The following is a 20,096-nucleotide window of genomic DNA, read 5'->3' as shown; positions in this document are numbered from 1 at the left end:
TGCTCCCGCGGTAGCAGTTTTTATAAAGACCTTGCCTAGGGTCCCACAGGGTGATACACCGCGTCCACCCTGCTACTTTTCGAGTAAAACACCTTACTCATGGATTGGGTACCCATGGTATTATGGTCGCCTTTTACGACCGGTATACCTACCGTGGGCATATTCTAACTCCTAACCCCGTGATCATGAAGGCGGTTCCTCCGGAGTGAGGCTTGACCATTGCACATTCGGTTGAGTTGACCTCCGCGATTATTCCTAATCTAATGCGGGCAGTCGAAATGTTGGTATTTTCGTTCTGTTACTGAACTGTATCAGTTCTGTTTTGCTAGGGTTGATGTTGAGGCCGCACGATGCCGCCCAGGTATGTAGCCTGCTTAGCGCACCCTGAAGGATGTCGCTTAGCGTGGAGGGAAAAGCCCTCGAGACTGCAATGACCACGTCGTCTGCGTATGCTACTGCCTTAACACCATTCTTGTCGAGTTCGAGTAGTATCTCGTTCAGTGAATGACCCAGAGTAGTTACTAGAGGACCCCGCCCTGCGGTGTACCTCCACCAACTTTGCGTGTCATTGTCACTGAGCCCATATCCGCTTGTATGGTTCTGTTTTCCAGCATTAATTGACTCCATCCACAAATGTGCTTGTCAACTCCGGCCCTTTGCAGGACTTTCACAACTGTGGCAGTTTCGATGTTGTTGAAGGCGCCTTCTATATCTAGGAAAGCTGCTAGTGTGAATTGTTTGTAGTGTAGTGATCCTTCCACAAAGCCCGTTAGCTCGTGGAGGGCGGTCTCCGTAGATATTCCCGTCATGTAAGCGTGCTGTGCCTTTGACAGGTTTGGTCCTGTTATTATTGATCTAATATATATATCCGGAAGCCTCTCAAGGACCTTGAGCATGAAGGATGTGAGGCTTATTGGTATGTAGTCTTTGGCATTTTCGTTTGTGCGTCTGCCCGCGTTTTGCAGAAATATTACTTTTGTTTTTCTCCAGCTTTGTGGGATATAGGTCAGGGCAATACTCGCTCTGTATACCACTTCCAGCCGGAGAATCATTGGATCACCTAGCTTTTGTAGCATTACTGGGATAATGCCATCAAGACCGGGCGATTTGAATGGAGAGAAGCCATTTATGGAAAACCTGGTATTTTTGCTGTCTATTATTCTGTCCAGTAATCCTTCTGAGGGCTGAGAGTCCCTGCAGAGAAATTCTTTTACTGGTGCTAGATCGCATCCAGGGCAGTGAGTATTGATGAGTGTGCCCAGGGAGTCCTCTGCTGAGTTTGTCCATAGCCCTGCCCCACTTCTTACGAGGTGATTGTTGCGGTGTTCTTTGAGCAGAATTTTACTCAGTCTGGAGGACTCACGAGTGTTCTCTATTGAGGAGCAGAAGGATTGCCAGGACACATACTTCGCTACCCTTATAGCTTTTTATTATGCTTTGAGCGCCTCCCTATATTGCTGCCACTCCTTGGTTATGAGGCACTCATTAAATGCCTTCCGTACTGTCGTTCTAAGTTTCCTAAAGTCCCCGCTCCACCAGGGTGGGGACTTCTTTTTACGAATACTAAATGGGGTGCACTTATTGTAAGAGGTAGTTAACGCGAGCTCTACCTTGCCGACTAGCTCATCGAGCTTTTGCGGGCAGTTTATGTTAGGTTCGCTTATTTCTAAAGCTGGCGTAGATAGCCTTACAAACTTATCCCACTTTGTTCTTCTTGGGTTTCTGTAGCGGGGAGTCTGGCCAGATCCAAATTTGATGTCGAAGAAGATCCAGCGGTGGTCCGAGAGAGAGGCTTTGTCTGACACTCTCCAGTTTTCCACTAGCGCCGGGTCCTCGTCGGTTGTCAAAGTTAGATCTAGGACTTCCTCCCAGCCCTGAAACCTGTCTGAACCAGGGAATATACTCCAGCGGGTTAGGGTGTCAGAAAATACCCGCGGTAGGTATGACGGTCGTAAGAGGCGACTAAATTCCAGATTCAAGGGCTGTGTAGCGCAACCCTTCAGGTTGCCAGCGCAATATATAGCTTCTCCAAACGCAATTTGCAACCTCACCTATCCGCGGCGAATCCCGTTTCACTAAGAGATGAGGCTCTGTCGACCCCAATTTTCTCATGGAACTTGGGAGTGAGGAGGGAGGGGATGTCCTGAAGGTGTATTGTGGCCATATAAATAGTTTCCGAGATGGTGGGCTAGCACCTTAATGGTGCTGTGGTACCGGAGCGTACCGGGTCTGTATCCGGCAAAGGACCATCACATCGGTAACACTCCCCCAAACCTTCGGGGAGCAACCTTATAACTACAAAAACAACAACAAAACACATATTAATTTATTGACAATTGCGTATACAGTTACAAACACACCATCAATGGAAATTATTGGCTGGATCTTCAGGGTATCACATTATCAGCAACTTAGGAATATGAAACCAGACCGTTGACGTCAATGTGAAAAATGAATATCTGGAAAAATATCATGAAGTTGAGTATGCGTATCTGCTAAGCATGTAATACGAAAGCTCGTCATGGACGGTACACGGCCACAAGACCCAATCTTTACCCCTTTAATCCAAGCGTTAAGAGGAATAGAATTAAACGAGCTGGACCCGTCCGCATCTTGTGCAACAAATATCATATCATATCAAATATCAACAGAAATCAGTTGTTCTATCAATCTATAAACCTACATGCGCTTGCGCTGCCATCTGGCGAATGGTAGCAACTGCCGGTAATGCAGTGCTAGTTCTAATCAAATACTCATAAGAGTGCCATAGTACAAATAGATTTCTTTGTGTGCTCACATTCGTTTATTTAAAAAAAAATATTTTTATAAAATTTAGCTAAAAAAAAGCACTACGACTAATAATTCTCAAAGCTCGCTAACAGCACATACCCCCATCTTTACAACCAAAACTTTATTTGTAGATTTGGATTCCAAATAAGAGCGAAAAAGGACATGAACATAAAAACAGCAATTAGAAATAATATATAAGGTAAATTAAGTTTGAAATGCTCTATTGCCTGAATACAATTCAATATAATACATAATCAATAAATGTTTAACCATTACTTAACTGGTTAGCTATTATAATAAAGTCTGAAGCATCCAATGAAATGAATTTTATTTATAAGAAAATTGTATTCTTGAGGACACTGTACTTAAGATGAGTATCCTTAGTTTTTATGATATCGGAATAACGCCATCATTCATAATAACGGCAAACTTTCGGTGCCTTGGAGGTCTTGAAGCAATGTCGTCCAGTCATCTATAATAAAGAGAAACATGATGAAAATTGGTGCACCCAGAGATTTGTTTTTCACAACTCAATGTCAAATCTCAAGCGTTCCCTTTTTAGGCTAGGTTAGTTTCAGTGGCGCCTGATTAATATAAATGAAAGAACATATCTTGGATATTTGTACGATAAATTGTAATGACACCTTAATTCAAGCAGATACCATTTTGGATCTTTAGCCCTCCGATAGATTGTGACGTCTGGCCAGACGAGAAGGCTTTATTTTCGTGAATAACTTTATTGCTACATACCCGATGATGAAAAGCTTTAGTGACTTTTTAAATTCAGAGGCGGTCTTTATAATAATTCGGAAATAGATATTTTTTTCTTTTTATTTTATCTCTTTTTTTTTGTACCAAAGTTGATTGTGTCACATTTAAGTGTTTTCGTCTGGATTGACGAACATATTTTTAGGCCTATAAGACCTCATAGTTTGTACTCATTTAAAAACTTATCAATAACAATTCAAACTTATTTCTGGGTAATCACAATGTGCGACGAGTTTTCTTCAAAATTTAAATAAAAAATCAAGTATTTGTGAATAAAGTTCATAGTGTCAAATTTCGTCTGGCCAGACGACAACGCTAAGATGTGTTGAATTTATTCACCGCTAATCGGAGAGTTAAGGGAATCACTGCGTAGCAACGATTTATCAAGAGAAGACAAATGTTATCTCCCCTTGCAAAACCATAAAATGACTAGCTGGCTCTATCTCGTAATCTTTCAAGCAACTAACGCAGCTGTGATGAATATTGTGCTGCGACAAAAAACTTCCCATCGATCAGTGCACTAACAACACAGCAATCATCATTGAATGTTTTGCTTAGCGTTTGGCAGCAAAACCAGGCCAGATGATCTCGACATTTGTCAAGAGTTAGTTTGAGCCAAGCAATTGCTCAGTCGATCCAATGTACAGGCTTAAAATTTGCAAAATCTCTATTCTCATCCACTTCCGACTCAAAAGTTCCAACAATAGTGCGCGACAAAAACGTTCTACGTAAATTCGGCCTAAAGGCGAAGAAAGCAACAAATCGTGTCATTGTTATCTTAAAGCGTTGTTAAAGCGAAGTAAGGAAGTACTCCAGGACTACTAAAGTCCTATCCCCAAACTCCACTGCGATAAACAAAAAACATATGTAGATTGAAAAAAATCTTACCTTAAATTAATGAAAAATTTTATTAAAAAACAAGAAATTCGTACTCATTCGATAGAAATTTTGCTCAGCATGAGTAATTAAAAGCGAAATTTTGTTAGAAAATGTTTTCCTTAATACTTTAGATTTCATTAGAAGCTCGAAATCTAGTCCTTTCCGACATCATCATAAGGTAGCTCAAATTTTAATGAATATCCCTTAAATAAGTATCTTTAAAAATAATTTTGTCTGTAAGGTTTACCAACCTGCATATTAAATAAATAAATATACTTCTTCTTCTGCCAACCTTCTAGTAAACAAGGCTAACAACCCAGAGCGTTAGATCAAATAGTGAACTAATTGTTGGCAAATATTTCTCATTTTTGATAACTAATACGTCGTGATTTGGACTGGTCCCTTGTAATTCTGGCACCACAGGGTTCCTTTATTATTGCGAAATTTTTTGGAACTTCTATATATCATAATGTAACCTGAATTCGATATGTTACTAAAAACACTTTAAAATTTCATTAAACATATAAAATTTCTGCATAGATTTCTAAAATTTCAAAAGATGGATTTATAAAGCCACTAATAACAAACAAGAAAGTCTAAGTTCGGGCGAAAGCGAACATTAAATACCCAGCTATGCACTTTAAACGCTGTTGTTCCTTGCTTTATGTTGTTAATAGTGTTATAAGGCTGCACCATAATACATATATGGTTCTATTCTAAACTCATTTTCATTTAAAAGAAGAAAAAAGGATACAGAGGTTACCAGTAATGAACTTGAGCGGGATGGTCGGGCTAGTATTTTAATGGTGCTTTGTTACCGGAACTTACCGGATTTATATCAGTCAAAGGACCATCAACATAGGTAACACTCCCCAAAACCTTCGGGGAGTGTCTTTGTCAATAATACAACAACAACAAAAGGCGGTTAAAAATCCAGTTTAGCAGTATTAGCTATGGAAAAAATTGTTTATGCCAAATTTCGTTTAGATTGGGAGTGTTTTGTTCGACTTATGGCATTAAAAGTATTTTTTAAAGGGTAACAAAATAAGGAGCGGGTCGCGCCTTTTTTCAAAATTTGTTTAAGTTTTGTTCTTAGCTCAACCATACAGCTACTGAAGTAGAATTTCAGTCAAACGTAGTTAAATATCATTGAGTTATTGCAAACTATGTTAAGGTTAGATTTTAAGAAAAGTAGGCGTGGTCCTTAACCGATTTCGATAACCTTCGCTTAGTCATATAATTTAACTAGGATAGTGTCTCTTCCAAATTTAAATGTCATATCTTTAACGGCTTGTTAAACTTCCAAATTGTCTTCTTCTAAAGGTATGTGATGCCACGCCCATAATCCAAAACTTTTTGGAACTTGTATTTTGCGTCATAAAACCAATTCACCTGCAAATTTAATTAGCTTAGCGATATTCGTTTTTGTATTATTCCATTTTTCCTTTTTTTTAATTTTGGATATCAAAAAAGTGGGCGTGGTTATCGTACATTTTCAATACTTCTGGGTCAAGATAAGCCCGTATACCATGAAGTTGAAGATATCTCAATATTTGCTCAAGACGAACGGACATGGTTTAATCAATTTTTTTTCGATACTAATGATTTTGATATATGGAAGTTTATATCTAGTTCGACTCCTTTATACCTGTACAATCAACCGTTATCTAATCAAAGTTAATATACTCTGTGTACAAGTACAGATATAAAAAAACGTAATAAAATCAAACGATTAATTATATAGTTTACGTTAAGAATATGTAAATTTAATCGCTTAACAAGATATCTACATAAGTACTTACATATGTACATACTTATAGCCACTAAATTTGTATGATTGTAATACACATTTGACAAATCATCACGTTGCTGGAACATAAATTGCTGACAAATTATTAATGTTTTGACAACAGCAGTCATATAAACAACAACAACAGCAATATTCAATGTGTATGCACCGCGCACACCTGATGTCCCACAATCTATTCTATAAAAGCCTATATAATATGCTTGCTTTTCTATTTCCATAATGCTTTAGTGTAATTCCGTCCCAACTAGGCCATGTCACCATCATATGCATTTCATTCGAAGTAAATTATCCCCCACCATTTCAAATATGCCCGCCCCTGTAGTTGCTGCCAAACCGTTCCCCATTTGCATTTCGATTTCTATGCTTTTGCTCATAATTTAATAATTTAATGATATGCAATAAATTGTAAACGCATGAAGGTGTTGACTTTTTGTGGATTGTGTGACAACAGCTATAGCACAAACAAAAACTAATGAATTGAATAAATAAATAAACAATTGTGCATATGCTAACTAAGAACATGAGGGGGGACATGCAAGCAGAACATTCGAGCATTTTGATGCACATTTGTTGCCGTTGTTATATCCATATTGCTTATATACTTTAGTGATATTTTATGCTAATTTCACTAAAATAAAAGCAACACCAATTAACAACAACAATTATTTCTATACTAATACATACAGGCATAGCAATATTTGGTCTCGCACGCCATATGACACCTAATAGTTAATGGAACGCGCATTGCATTTATGATTGAATGTTGTTGGTAACTCTAGTTCTTGTTGTTTTATTATTGTTGAAGCGATTGATTAATGTGCTATGTTGCTGATATGTATATCAAAAAGTGTTTAACAACAAAACAAATAAACGCCAGGACGCGAAAGCGATTCTAGTTCCCTTATGGAATTTGTAATTGCTTTTTTTAGTTTGAATATTGTAACGACTTCTGGGGATTTCTGATAATTATGCTCCTTCTGTAAGGTTCGAATCGCTGAACTGTCGAATAAATAACTTCAATATTCATTATTGCAAAATTGTCTTTATTTAGTCTACTTTGGGTGTAGCACAATTATATTTCAATATCACGTACTTCACAAAAGCGTGTTTTAATCAAACTGATTACTGATTCCTCAGCTTGCGCTGCTTTTATACTCTCGGTTATCTCGCTCACCAATTCTCCTAAGGTCTAGTCGTTTCACGAACCTGTGTTCCAGAACAGCCGCACCCCATTCTTGGTTACCAGCTATATACATACATTAGACTGGGTTTCATATATACCCTGTGCGACCCAAAAATGTCCGCTAAAAACGTTGGCGATAACAGTTTTTTGACAAAAAAAAAAAAATACATGTGTGCATGTGAGATATTCTTCGTCGCCTTCTATGTAAGTTTTCCTGCTTGCTGTTTTTGTTGCTGTGATTATTTACTAACAGCATAGTGATGCTAATATTCCACACAATATTTTGTCAAACGATTTTGTATGCTGAACAGCCGAGTAGGGTAATCTAGGTCAAAATAGTTCGCATATTTGTACAGCAGCGAACAGAAAAATAGCAGTTGCAATTTTTATCAAATTTCGTCAATGTTTTTTTATATTCTATGAATTTTGCATATGAAACTATGCAAACTACTCGCAAAAAATTTGTCGGAAAATTTGTAAAAATTCCGAACTTTTTATCAGAAGTTCTAAGAATTCAATTGAGTATGTAGTTTGATAGAAAATTAATTTAAGTCTAACAAAAAATCAGTTAGAGATCTTTCAAATTCGCATTGATTTTTGAATGTGGAAAACATCCCGTTGCAATTCTGAGCGCAGCATTTCAGCAGACTTGCAGACTTTTCAATTGTGTGTTAAGCCAAGGGACCAAAATGGTGAAGCGTAGTCCCTTTTCGGTTCAGCAAGAACCCAAAATGGGCCCAGTCGCATTTTTCATGACAGAAACACAATCAAAAGGTCTATTTGATGTAAGTTGCTCGCTTTTCAAAAAGGAATAAAAAATATTCTTAGAAAATTTAACCCTAACTCCGGCGTAGTCGCTAAGTCCTAGTAATTAAGGTTCGGTATATAGCTCCGCATTTTTCTTACTTAATTCAATTCAATCACCTATATATTTTTTTTTATTTTACTCACTTCGTTGCCGTTTTTTTAATATTTCTTAGAAATTAGGAAATGATAGTAACTCATTCTGTTGGGGAACGCAGCTTTGATAAGTAGATATTAAACAGAAACGAGGGCAGAGCACCAGCCTGTGGTCGCCTCTATTTAATTCTCCTAGGGTTTGAGTTAACTATAAATTGTGAAGTTGCTACTCTTCCAGATTTTTTGCAACTTAACCAAAGGCCTCTTATGACAAGCCTCTTAAGTACAACAAAAATATTTCAGACGTGCTGACTCATAAGAATTTTTAGAAAAAATGATCACTACGTCGTATATGAAAAACACCATGGTTACTCTGTTGCAAGAAAAAGTTCTTATTTTATTGTACTCTATCATTATTCCAAAATATAAAATTTGTATGTTCATGTTCGTTTAGGATACGCCACTCGCATTAATGAAGTCCTGTCAACCAAGAGACAATTTATAGGCAAATATTAAGCATGATTCCCCATAAAGAGATACATCGTATCTATTTTCAGAAATAAAAGTAATAGAGCAAAGATGTATTCTAAAACGTTCACAATTAGTATGGTGTACCTGCTCCAAAATGTGCTGTCAAGGAATTGATATCTCCCGAATAGAAACTTCCCTACAAGGTTTAGTTATTAGCTGGATTTCAAAGTCTGAAATCAAATTATATATATTTCTTTGAAATCAAATATTCTAGATGTTCTCCACTCATAACATTCTCGATTTCGGGAAGACTCTCGAAAGACTTTTTTCCCAAAAACTTCAGGCTACTTCACTAAAAAACTGACAGTCTGACCGTCGCACCGTAGCCACTCTAAAATTTTCTGTGCCGCTAGAAGGTAACAACTGCGAAATTGAGTCTTCGTTTTATGACAGTCACTTGCTCCTAGAAAACCAAGAGCACTGCAATTGCGTCCACCAATTATTAGCTTCGTTCAAGTAATGCTGTGCGATATGACTTTTGATCTAAGATCTAGAAGCGATCAAACCCATTCATCTCATAGCATTCCGCCTCTTTATAGCTACAGGTTTTCCCAACACACATCTTACAATAGCAATCCCATCAACATTTAACCATCCTTATCTAATTCGCAAACGGTATGTAGCTCATTTCTTAGGAAGCAGCTACTAGGGCTACTTCTCTCTTCTCCACGGCATCTTCAACAAGGGGGGAGAGCCGGTGTAACCCTCCCATAATACCTACCGTTCAACACCGGGAATATGTGATACGCACGACTGTGTCATTTATATAGCTCGCTTTTTTCTGATAGATTTGTTCGAATTTCCCGCCGAACGTGTTCAGCCCTGGATATGCTCAAATAAGACATCACAGAGGATTGGTTTTTTATCAGACATCGACATCTCACCAAACAACAAACCGACGATTCGTCGATAACAAACCAACAATACGCCGATAACAAATTGGTAACCATCCGATAAGAAATCGATACATTTTCGATAGCAAATCAATAACACGTCGATAACACATCGCTAAATCTCCTATAAAATATATCGATAACATTTCAATACCAACGCGATAACGTTTCGATGGCATATGATAACTTTTGAATAAATAGCTGATAGCTTCTGGAAAATAATAAATCGATATTTTCGCAGACAAAAAATCGATAACACATCGATAGCCTTAAATATAGTTAACAAGAACTTAGAAAACAAATTGATAGCTCGTCAATACCTCATCGATAAGACACACATAACAATCCGATAACTCGTCAACAGGATGACGTCAAGCTGATAACACGTCGATAAGAAGCCCGTAAATCATTGATAATAAGCCTTAACCACTTCCATAGGAAATTGATAACACGTAGGCAGATCTCCTTTTTGGTTTCGGTTTTGACTACTATTGCCACCTTCCTGTCTCTCCTTCCTTTTGCTTTTGCTTTTCATATACTTTTTTTATTTTTTTCCTTTCTTTCCTTTATTTTCCTTTCATTGCGTTGTCTTTGCTGTCTACAGTGTAATGACTACACTTATACTTACATTCTGTATTCTCTCTTATACCATACCAATACCACACAGTACGCTTACACTTCTCCCAGCCTTACATTCTGGATCTCCCCATATCATGAGGAAAGTTGTAAGCACATCAAAAATATGTTATTGGTTCTTAGAAGTCTATGTTAGGAATTGCTTAAAGAATAGACATTAGCTGAGGTATAAAAAAGAGGTATAGAGGCTCAGGTGTTCCTTTCTCTTTTTCCTGATTCCAAATTGGAAGATGTATGTAAGCCTTTGGGACTACCATTATTTCCAACAATAAAGCAATAAATCAGGAAATGCATTTCATAGTAATACTTTGATTTTCTTTTTATTTTTTTTGCAAGAAAAACAATTATTATATTTTTAATTAGGTATATCAAAACTGATATATACTTGTGACACACATACATTTATGTATACAAAAAATCATATACTACGACGGACAACATAAATTAAAACAAGCTAACATAAGTACATATTGAAGTGAATGTCAACTGCATTAAATTAATGATAAGACGCTTTTTCTCATTACATTGTAAGGGCTACAGGGCATTCAAAACCTCACATCTCTAGAGATCCTTTTTTCTCAAATAATACGCCTGCTGCTAATGATAATTAATTTTTTTGGATTAACATTTTTCATAAATCAATATTGTATTTAACACATGCCAATGAAAGGCTAACATTTTGACACTTGGGCAAGAGACATGCAATATTGGCAAACGAAAATCATTTATACTTTATTGTAGATAAGTATCTACAGTTGCGAACACGAAAATAGCAGTGGAAAACTTTTATAAAATTTTGTCAACAAAATTCATATTAATATAATTTTCGTTAATTTTAGAAAAAACTGCCATAGAATTTGTATGTGAAGAAATGCAAAAAAAAAAATTTCAAAATGTTTTCGAAAAAAATCGAAAATTTGAAAAGGCTATGAAAATTTCGAATTTTTTGTATCGATTTTTTTAGAATCTTTTCGAGCATGAAGTTTTGAAGCTCAATCAATTCTAACCTAACAAATCAAAACTGTAGGTCTCTCAAAATTCGTATTGATTTTTGGTAATTTTTTTCCGAAGAGTGTTTCAGATTTTCTACCACATAAAAAATAAACCTATGCGCTCTCGTATGGAAGAAAATCTAAAACACCTTCGAAAAAAAAAATTTAAGAAATCAATCCGAATTTTGAGAGACTTACAACTTGTACTAGGCTAGACTATAATTGATTGAGCTAAAAAACTGCAAACTCAAAAAATATTCAAGAATTCATGAGCTTAACATCGGCTTATAATAATTTAATTTCAATTGTTATGTTTTCTAAGAGAAACTGAAAAGAAAGAAACATTTACTGGCATATTGCGATGGAACCATTTCGAAAACCGCCAACATAATCATCATCCGGGAATTTTGTAATGTTATCAAAGGTTTCACCGGGATTCGAACCCTGAATCACATGGTGAAAAATTTTCGTAAGATTTTCTCGAATTTTCGAATATTTTTGAAAATGTTTCGCATAGCTTCAATTGCAAAATTTATAGCAGTTCTTTGTCCAAATATCGAAAATTAAACAGAAAGAATTTACTTAACAAAATTTGATAAAAAAAAATTGTCACTGCCATTTTTGTGTTCATTGATGTATATGTACATGTTCATGTACACATAAATGCCCATAATTGTTTGCGTGTTTTTATATTCACAATTAAATACCGCCAATATGTGCGGAATATTCAAGAAATGCCAAAGATGCTCATCAATTATTGACAACAAATAAATTTATTATTACTTATTTGTTGATTACCTTTAGAGCTATCAAAATATTGCAAGAAACATGACAAAAAGCAACAATAGAACCAAGAAGAGAAGAAGGAAATGTTAAAACGTAATGATGTTTAAAGAAAACAGCGAATACAATTTAATAAAAAACAAAATATTGATAAAAAAATCACGTAGCAATCGCTGATACCTTGACAATGAGCGCAACGTGATAACGATCACAAAATAATGTTGCAACAACATTTCCTACGCATTGGCACAATACGCTACACATGGTTGGTGCAGCATTTGAGTTCAATGCGAAATTTGAAATATTAGATTAGTACTTGCTTCACGTCTCGCCACAAAAATATATACTTAGTCAAAATAAAACAACATTCTAAACTCTAAACTTTATCAAGAGAAAACAATTCCAAAACTACATCAGCGTTCACGAAAGTAGCAGTAGCAATTTTTCTCAAATTTCATCAATCTACTTCGTCTTTTGTATTTTCTATAATTTAAGAAAAAAGCTCAGTGATTTTTGCAGCTAATACGGGGCAAACCCACCTCAAAAACGTTTTCGAAAACAATTCCAGAATTCGAGAACATTTTACGAAAGCTACATACTTTTTATATAAAATATCGAGTCGTATTTCCTTTCAAATAGTTACAGAATAAGGCCGCAGGTTTTTTCTTGTTCGTATTAATTTTTGAAAATGTTTTTCGGTGGTGTTTTTATATTTTCTCCCAAAGGAAGGGCGGATAGCTTAATTTTTTATATGGAGGATAACATAAATATATAATTAATTAATTAAAATATAATAGGAAAGTGCGAAGGAGAGAGATGAACTCTCGAGTTCCCACTTCAGAAAAGTTTAGCGCCTAGTAGGAAGTGCTTTTTCTCAATTTAGCCTAAGCCAATGGTTCAACATGGGTAGAATATTGGCATGTTTCGAATTGGTATCAATTTTTTCTAAAAGTTATCGATTGTGTATCAGAAAGTTGTTGGTTTGTTATCAAAAATTCACCGATTTTTTATTAGAGTATTACCATTTGTTATAGGAATTCTATCGATTGGAGTGCGAAGCCGTGCATAGAAATCTGGCAAGACTGATTTTTTGCCTACATTTCAAGCAGCTCACTTATGCCGTTTGCTTGTGTCCAAATATCCTCTTGGTAGCCACTGAACATCCCTTTAATTGGGAATTATAGTTTGACAACCTGGCTAGTACACTCCGACATAATCAGCTTATGGGCCAGCTGGGGGAACTCAACCGCATCGTTTGACCAACCTGGCGACTCGTCTTTAATAAACACTTTCATATTGTTTTTGGTTATGCAACTCATATTAGACCAAATTCTAGTCTATTAACAATTTACTTTAAAACTTTCTGAAATAACAAAAATAACGCTTGTAGGGCTCGCATCATATCAAGCAAAAAAACACAATACTTATTTTAAACTGTTGTTGTTGCGCTTATTGTTTTGTTGCATCGGTTGAAATGCATGTATGCATGATTCATGTCAACGACAAGATGTCAGCGCATTTTCGCGCAATCGATCATCGATCGTTCATTGCAATGCAATCGCATTCGCATGACTTCCACATGCCACAACACATCATCGCAGCGGCGTTGCATTACCTAGCAGTTAATGTCTACACCGCCAAACAAGCGCTACCAGCATCCAGGTTGATGTGCAAGCAAAAGTAGATACCTTACCAATATAAGTACGTACGGACCTACAAACTTGGCTTCCACACCATTTAACTTGCTTCTTCAATCTATCTTAGCTTTGTACACAGTTGTCGTTTTGATATTTATTTATTTCTTAATTTTTTTTTGTTGGTTTTGGTATTTACTTTGCTTTTCTTTCAATTTCATTTCATTTGTCAAAGCTACGCATGCGCGCGGCGTCAGTTGTCGTTGTTGTCAGCGACAAAATCAGCCACAGTCAACCAAGTCAATCGCTGTCATTTCCAATGCGTTATAGCTAAATGTCGTAGAGTCGTCACAACAGACAACACGCAAAACATCTCATCGCAATCGTCATCATTATCAACGACAGTGGAGCTTTCAATCGTGTTGCCACTTTATTCGCTTGATTGTTGTTCGTATACAACACATTACGCCCCAATCCTCTTTTGTTGATTTGCAGGCAATATTTTTTTCCAATGTGCAAACAAAAGTAGTTAGTTGTGGCCGTTGATGGAGAAAATTTTTACACACGCTACCTTGTCCTTGTTTGACATAATGTCTCAAGATTATCATCTGAGTGATAAACGCAACAAGAGTGTTGCCACTTTTTATTTATATCCACAGAACCTTTTTTTTTTTTTTTGCTTTTTTCTACTTTTGACTGTTGCTGTTGCTTGCTTCTATGAGTATGGGCTGTCTTTGCTTATTTATAGACTTTGAGTTGGTGTGCTTTGCCTGTACGTCTTTTTGTTTTGTTAACATCTGCACATGGGCGTGAAAAGGGGGCTTGGACCCTACGTTCAATAAAAGGTTGAATCTTATTTGAAAAAAATATTCGAATGAAGAAGTTTGTTGAATGGTTAGAAATTATTAGTTTACAGTCTATCATCCCTTTCTCATAATAGAAAAAAAAGGTTTGTTTTATTGATAATGACGGGATGAACGCGATCCAAGCATCATAGCAAAAGTTTGTTAATATGTTTAAAATGATTAGCTTTTAATTTATCATCCTTTTCTCGTTGGAAATCCTCAGCATGCATATGAAAGCAAAACTGTATGTTTAATTTCATAATTGTTTTGTGAATTATTGAATATTGTGGCGAGTTTAAGAAAATTTTCGATAATTCTGCTTTTTGGTTATCATTCGAAGAATTGAACTGCCGAATAAATAAACTAAACTGTTCTGTAAATAAAATGTTCTTTATTAACTGCACTACTGTGGTAGTATATGTTCACAATTTAATGTACTCCTGTATCTCACCTATAATGTGGTGAAATTAAACTGGTTGGACTTTTGTACTCTCAGTTTGTCTCGTTCGCCTATTTCTCCCAGGGTCTAGATTTTTGAAAAGAACTTTCTCTAATAGTTGCTAATTTATTTCTTATTTCTCTATTTTATAACTGCTTATTTACTCATCGTTCCTGTGTCTCATATTGGCTGTTGCCTTTTATGTATATGTGTGTATATGCCTAAGTAATCTCTTTATTGCTGTGTACTTGTATGCGTGTCCGTTTTCTTTTTTATCTGCTTGCCTTACTGTTGTTGTTGTCTAGCCTTTATTACTAGCTGCAAAGTAACGTATCGAATCTGCTAAAATGCAGCACAACGTATCTTACTGAATACGATGTTGGTATGGACGCGATGTGGAATAACGCTGAACTGACGTGCAGCAGATGTACACTTATCACACAACAATTACCCTGTGGGGGTGCTTTCAGGGTGCATTCGGCACCATTACAAGTACATCTTCTATCTCTTTTACATGCTTTCAACTGGCGTTATTAAAGCAATGTCCTAGGCGGTAGAAATTGTACAACCACCACATTACTTTTTCTATTCTTCCCAAGTAATGAAAATCGAGCAACTATCGAACTGTTCTTATTTGGTAATTAAGGTCTGGATCTGAACCAGAATTTATACCACTAGATACTTATTTCGTTATAGGGTGGGGCTGTACTGCGCGGAAGTTTTGAAACGATGTGTTACCAAGCAAATCCATCTGAATTCCGTTCGCACACCGCTGGAAGGACCAGGTGGAAAATTATTAAGTCCCCTTAGTGTCACCAATAAACACCAGTTTGAGCAGCAAAGAAGCGAATAGCGTGCCTTGTTGGACGGTCGTAACCGTTTGAACGGTTGAGCGCCAATTAAGGCAGGAAAGGAAGGAATCAGAAGCAGTAAAATAGTGCAATGTTATCATCTGGCGTATGGAGAGGCTTAACAACATCGGCGCACATTCACGGCTTGAAATGACTATGGAAGGCATAAATAAACAGCAAAAATAAAATATGTTCAAGGTGACTCCGCGCGGGTACTCTTTAAATTGAGAAAACTTGCTGAACTTTTTTTAAAGATAACCTCTTATTTCCTTTCAATTGAGTAAGATGATATGCAGTTAACAAATATAGGTGGGAAGCTCATGAGGGAAAATTTTTTTTCCTACGATATGTATATACCTTGCACAACCATGGCCCTAGCCTAACTACGCCCATGAAACTCGGCTTTGTTGATGTTGTACAAGCGTATTGTTGCATTGTTTGTTACCACACTAAGTGGACCATGCGGAAAGTGATTTTATGGTATGGAAAGTTTGTCATGGTAAACATAAATTATTTCGAGTTACATATCAGCAAATCTTAAAAGCGCAATAGGATTGTAAAATGGAAATTTGTGGAAAGTCAGCATTTATATAAAAAAAAATAGAATGAGGATTAGATATTTAAAAAAAAAAACGAAAAAACTAGTTTTTGCAATATTGGTCGCTGTTTCGTTTCATGGCGCTGATATTAACTCTTCCCCCTACAAAGCATTCTCTACCTGCTTCTTTGCCAAGTTATAAAACCTTGTAAACCTTTGCCTATATCTTACATGTATTTGCTGTAGGACTCTCAACGATTCTTACACCTTTCGCAACACTCTCAAATGGCTGAGTCTGCACACATAGCAAGCTGTCAAAATGGCTATTAGACAATCTATCTTTCATTACAGTCATCTTCTACAATCGCTATGAATTCCGTAAATTTTCACACACTCAATCTGATTGAATGTCTCAAAGTTATTAAATCAATAGCCAATAAAGATTTCAAAGATATTTCGCATGCTAGTCACAGCTATGTGCAATGAATTTTACTCATCACTCGCAGAACGACAACAAATCAAATCAAATGTATTTAGTTTTGTGTAGCCTCGACTACAGCAAATGAAGTTCGAAGAAGTTTTAGTGACATAACAGACAGCCTAGACATAATAAACTATCATAACTTGTGCTAATAATGCCAACAAACGCTGACAAGGTCACATTGTTAAACAACAACAGTCAGACAAAATGTAATTGGAGAGCTAAGAAAAACATTCAAATACAAGCGAGCTGTTTAGACGTCAAAGAACTTCGGCTGGACTGATATAATAAAGCAAGAAAGTTGGAGATGTTTGATATATGAGTGAGTTGTGAGTGTATATTATGGTGGCCGTTATAAATCGAATAAACGATTTTTTCCAGTCTCGCCACTTCATATGGTAATATTTAGGTCAAAAATGCCATAACCGTCCGACAGGAGTCATAAAAAATATTTCTCAATGGGGATCAAATATATAAAATAGGATTTTTTGATTTCTAATACACTCATTTGCCTTGCAGATACTGCTCGGACTCGGCATAAAACATCTAGGCCCCCTCGCGCCAATTTTTAGGAAAAATTAAAAGGATCACGACGCAAATTGGAAGAGAAGCTAGGCCTGAAGTCTCTTCGGATGTTATCGCATCTTATATTTATTCTTAAGTTGTTATTATTATTTTTAAATTTTTTATTACTGTAAGTTGTCTTTTTGATTAGCAAAGTCAAGGGCTGTCGTAAAGTCATTAATTAAGTCGTCATAGAGCAATCTTTGCTTGGATCCTTGTACAACACGCTCAATCATTTCCAATCGGAACTTAAGTTTATATGTGACATTTTTGAGCTACGTATTAAATTTATAAGAACCACCCTCATCTGCATTTTAAAATGTATTTGTACCATGCTGCTGGTTTGTTATAGATACATATTGGGTTTTGAAGATTATATAAGGAACCTTGCCAGAGTAAAGGATCCCCAATTTGTACACAGAGGTGCGAGTATGCAGTGCACGTGCAATTCGATATGTAAACATACTGATGTAGTCCAGAAAACTAGTGTTTTTAAGTTAACTAGAACTCACCCAAGATTTGAAATTAAACCAAAATAGAGAAAATGATGAAAAAAACTATTTCGAGGTTTTCGGGATGTGTTTTGTCGGTTTCTTAACAGTAATAACCAATACTGACAAGTTCTTGTTTTATTATCGACTTTTTATCGATAGCTAATTATTATCGTCGAGTGGTCGTGTTGTTATCATCTGATTACAGATGTGTCATTGAATTTACCTTGAAGTTTTGGTGTCGTATGTTTCATAACAAGCAGATGAGTAGTGGAAATAAGTCGATAACATGCCGTCAACAAATTGGTAGCACTCTGATAAGGAACCGAACACTATTCTATATCAAATCAATAACGTTTTGATAGAAATCTATAACTTTTTCAGAGCACAACAAACACAAATCATTGTCTGTAACAAATCGATAATTTTTGCCGATAACAAGTTGATAGCTTTGTGATAACATATCGTTATTCGCCGATAGATAATCGATAACATTTCGGTATTAAATATATGACGATAAAACACTTTTGATTTAAAATCTATAGGATTTTAATAAAAAATCGACACATTTTTGATAACGAGCCGTAAATTTTTCGATAACTCGGATAATAAATAAATAATTTTTTTTTTTTTTTTTACCAATAAAATAAATAAATTTTCGTAAAAAATGTATTATTTTTGGATAACTAACCCCTAGCTCGTCGATAAAATTTTTGATATCTCAAAACACTTCGATTACAAACCGATAATACATCTATTACAAATCGATAACACATCGATAAGAAATGAATAGCATATCAGTTGATAACAAACGGATAACTCATCGATATGGAGCATTTAACGCTTCGAATTGAAAATTGAAAAAATATTTTCCGGTTACAGTTCTTTGCTTTCCTCTCGTGTCTTTTTTCTCTTTTTTTCCTTTCCTTTCTTTAATTTACTTTATTTTCCCGTCTCTTTTTTATGTGCCTTGTTTTGAGTTCTGATTTCTTCCATATCAACTATACAACGTAAATTTTACCCACATTACATCACAGTGTGGTGACATACTTTCATTCACTACGAATTCACTTACATAGCTTAACCCTTTCCATATTCTGCATTCCCACATATCGCGAACAAAAATATGCCACATCAAAAAAATAGGGATATATGGAAGTTGTGACGCTGACAGCAGAAATTCTGAAGGTCTCTTCCATACCGCATGAAAAATATTTCACTCCTCAAGAAAATACTAACAGGTGAACATGTCATAAGTTTATACCTCCAAAACTATCTCAAGCACATCGTAGTTTAAACTGTACAGATCAGCCGCTGGAAGATAGGCTGCTTAGGAGATCTTTGCCATTGCAAAAGAAGTTCGCCAGTCAACATTAAGAAATCGGAACCAGCGCCAATTGCGAATATCAAGTGACTTAAAGTTAGATACCGAGAGGAGTGCATGTCGGATTGGAATGGCTTTACCTGTTTAATTAGCTCATCATTAAACTCATTCGATGGTCGTTTGTTTCCAGGAAATTTAAAACTCCTCCCTGTTTTCGGCACACTTCATCATTTCGAGCCATACTTCAAGGCAAGTATTTTATTAAACGTGGGTATTGTGCCTCGCAACATCACTTTGCTTCCCAATTTTGATTCAAAAGCAAGCTCACAAAGTGTTACTCTGTTGGCATTGTAGTTGGGCATGTTTTTCCTCAGGGTAGAGTCTCCACTTATCCAATCAGCGAAGGAGGGTAGAAGAGGTACTTGATGACCATCCCCAGGTAGTGTCATCTATAACAAAACTTGCCGAAGAGACAGATGGGATACGGTCAGCACAAATGTGAGGCATATACTTATCAGTAAATGAGAAGACGGATGCCTAGCCCATTAGCATGAGGGTAGCCATAGAGCTTACGTAGCGCGAACCCGTACTCGAAGTAATGCTAAACGCGGTCCCAGATAAGGGGTTTTGCGCGGGCCGTGGGAGGTTAGGTTTTTTTTGGGTAGCCCTGCATGGAAGAAGGGAGTCCTACACTCGGAGAGTCTCGCAGTGAGGCCTAAATATCACGGTCAGCTCATAAGGCATTTACGCCTTCCACGAAGAAC

The sequence above is a fragment of the Eurosta solidaginis genome, chromosome 3 (genome assembly GCF_040869045.1).
Source record: "Eurosta solidaginis isolate ZX-2024a chromosome 3, ASM4086904v1, whole genome shotgun sequence".
Classification (NCBI taxonomy): domain Eukaryota; kingdom Metazoa; phylum Arthropoda; class Insecta; order Diptera; family Tephritidae; genus Eurosta; species Eurosta solidaginis.
The sequence above is the reverse complement of the archived record's forward strand: the minus strand, read 5'-3'. Positions refer to the sequence as shown.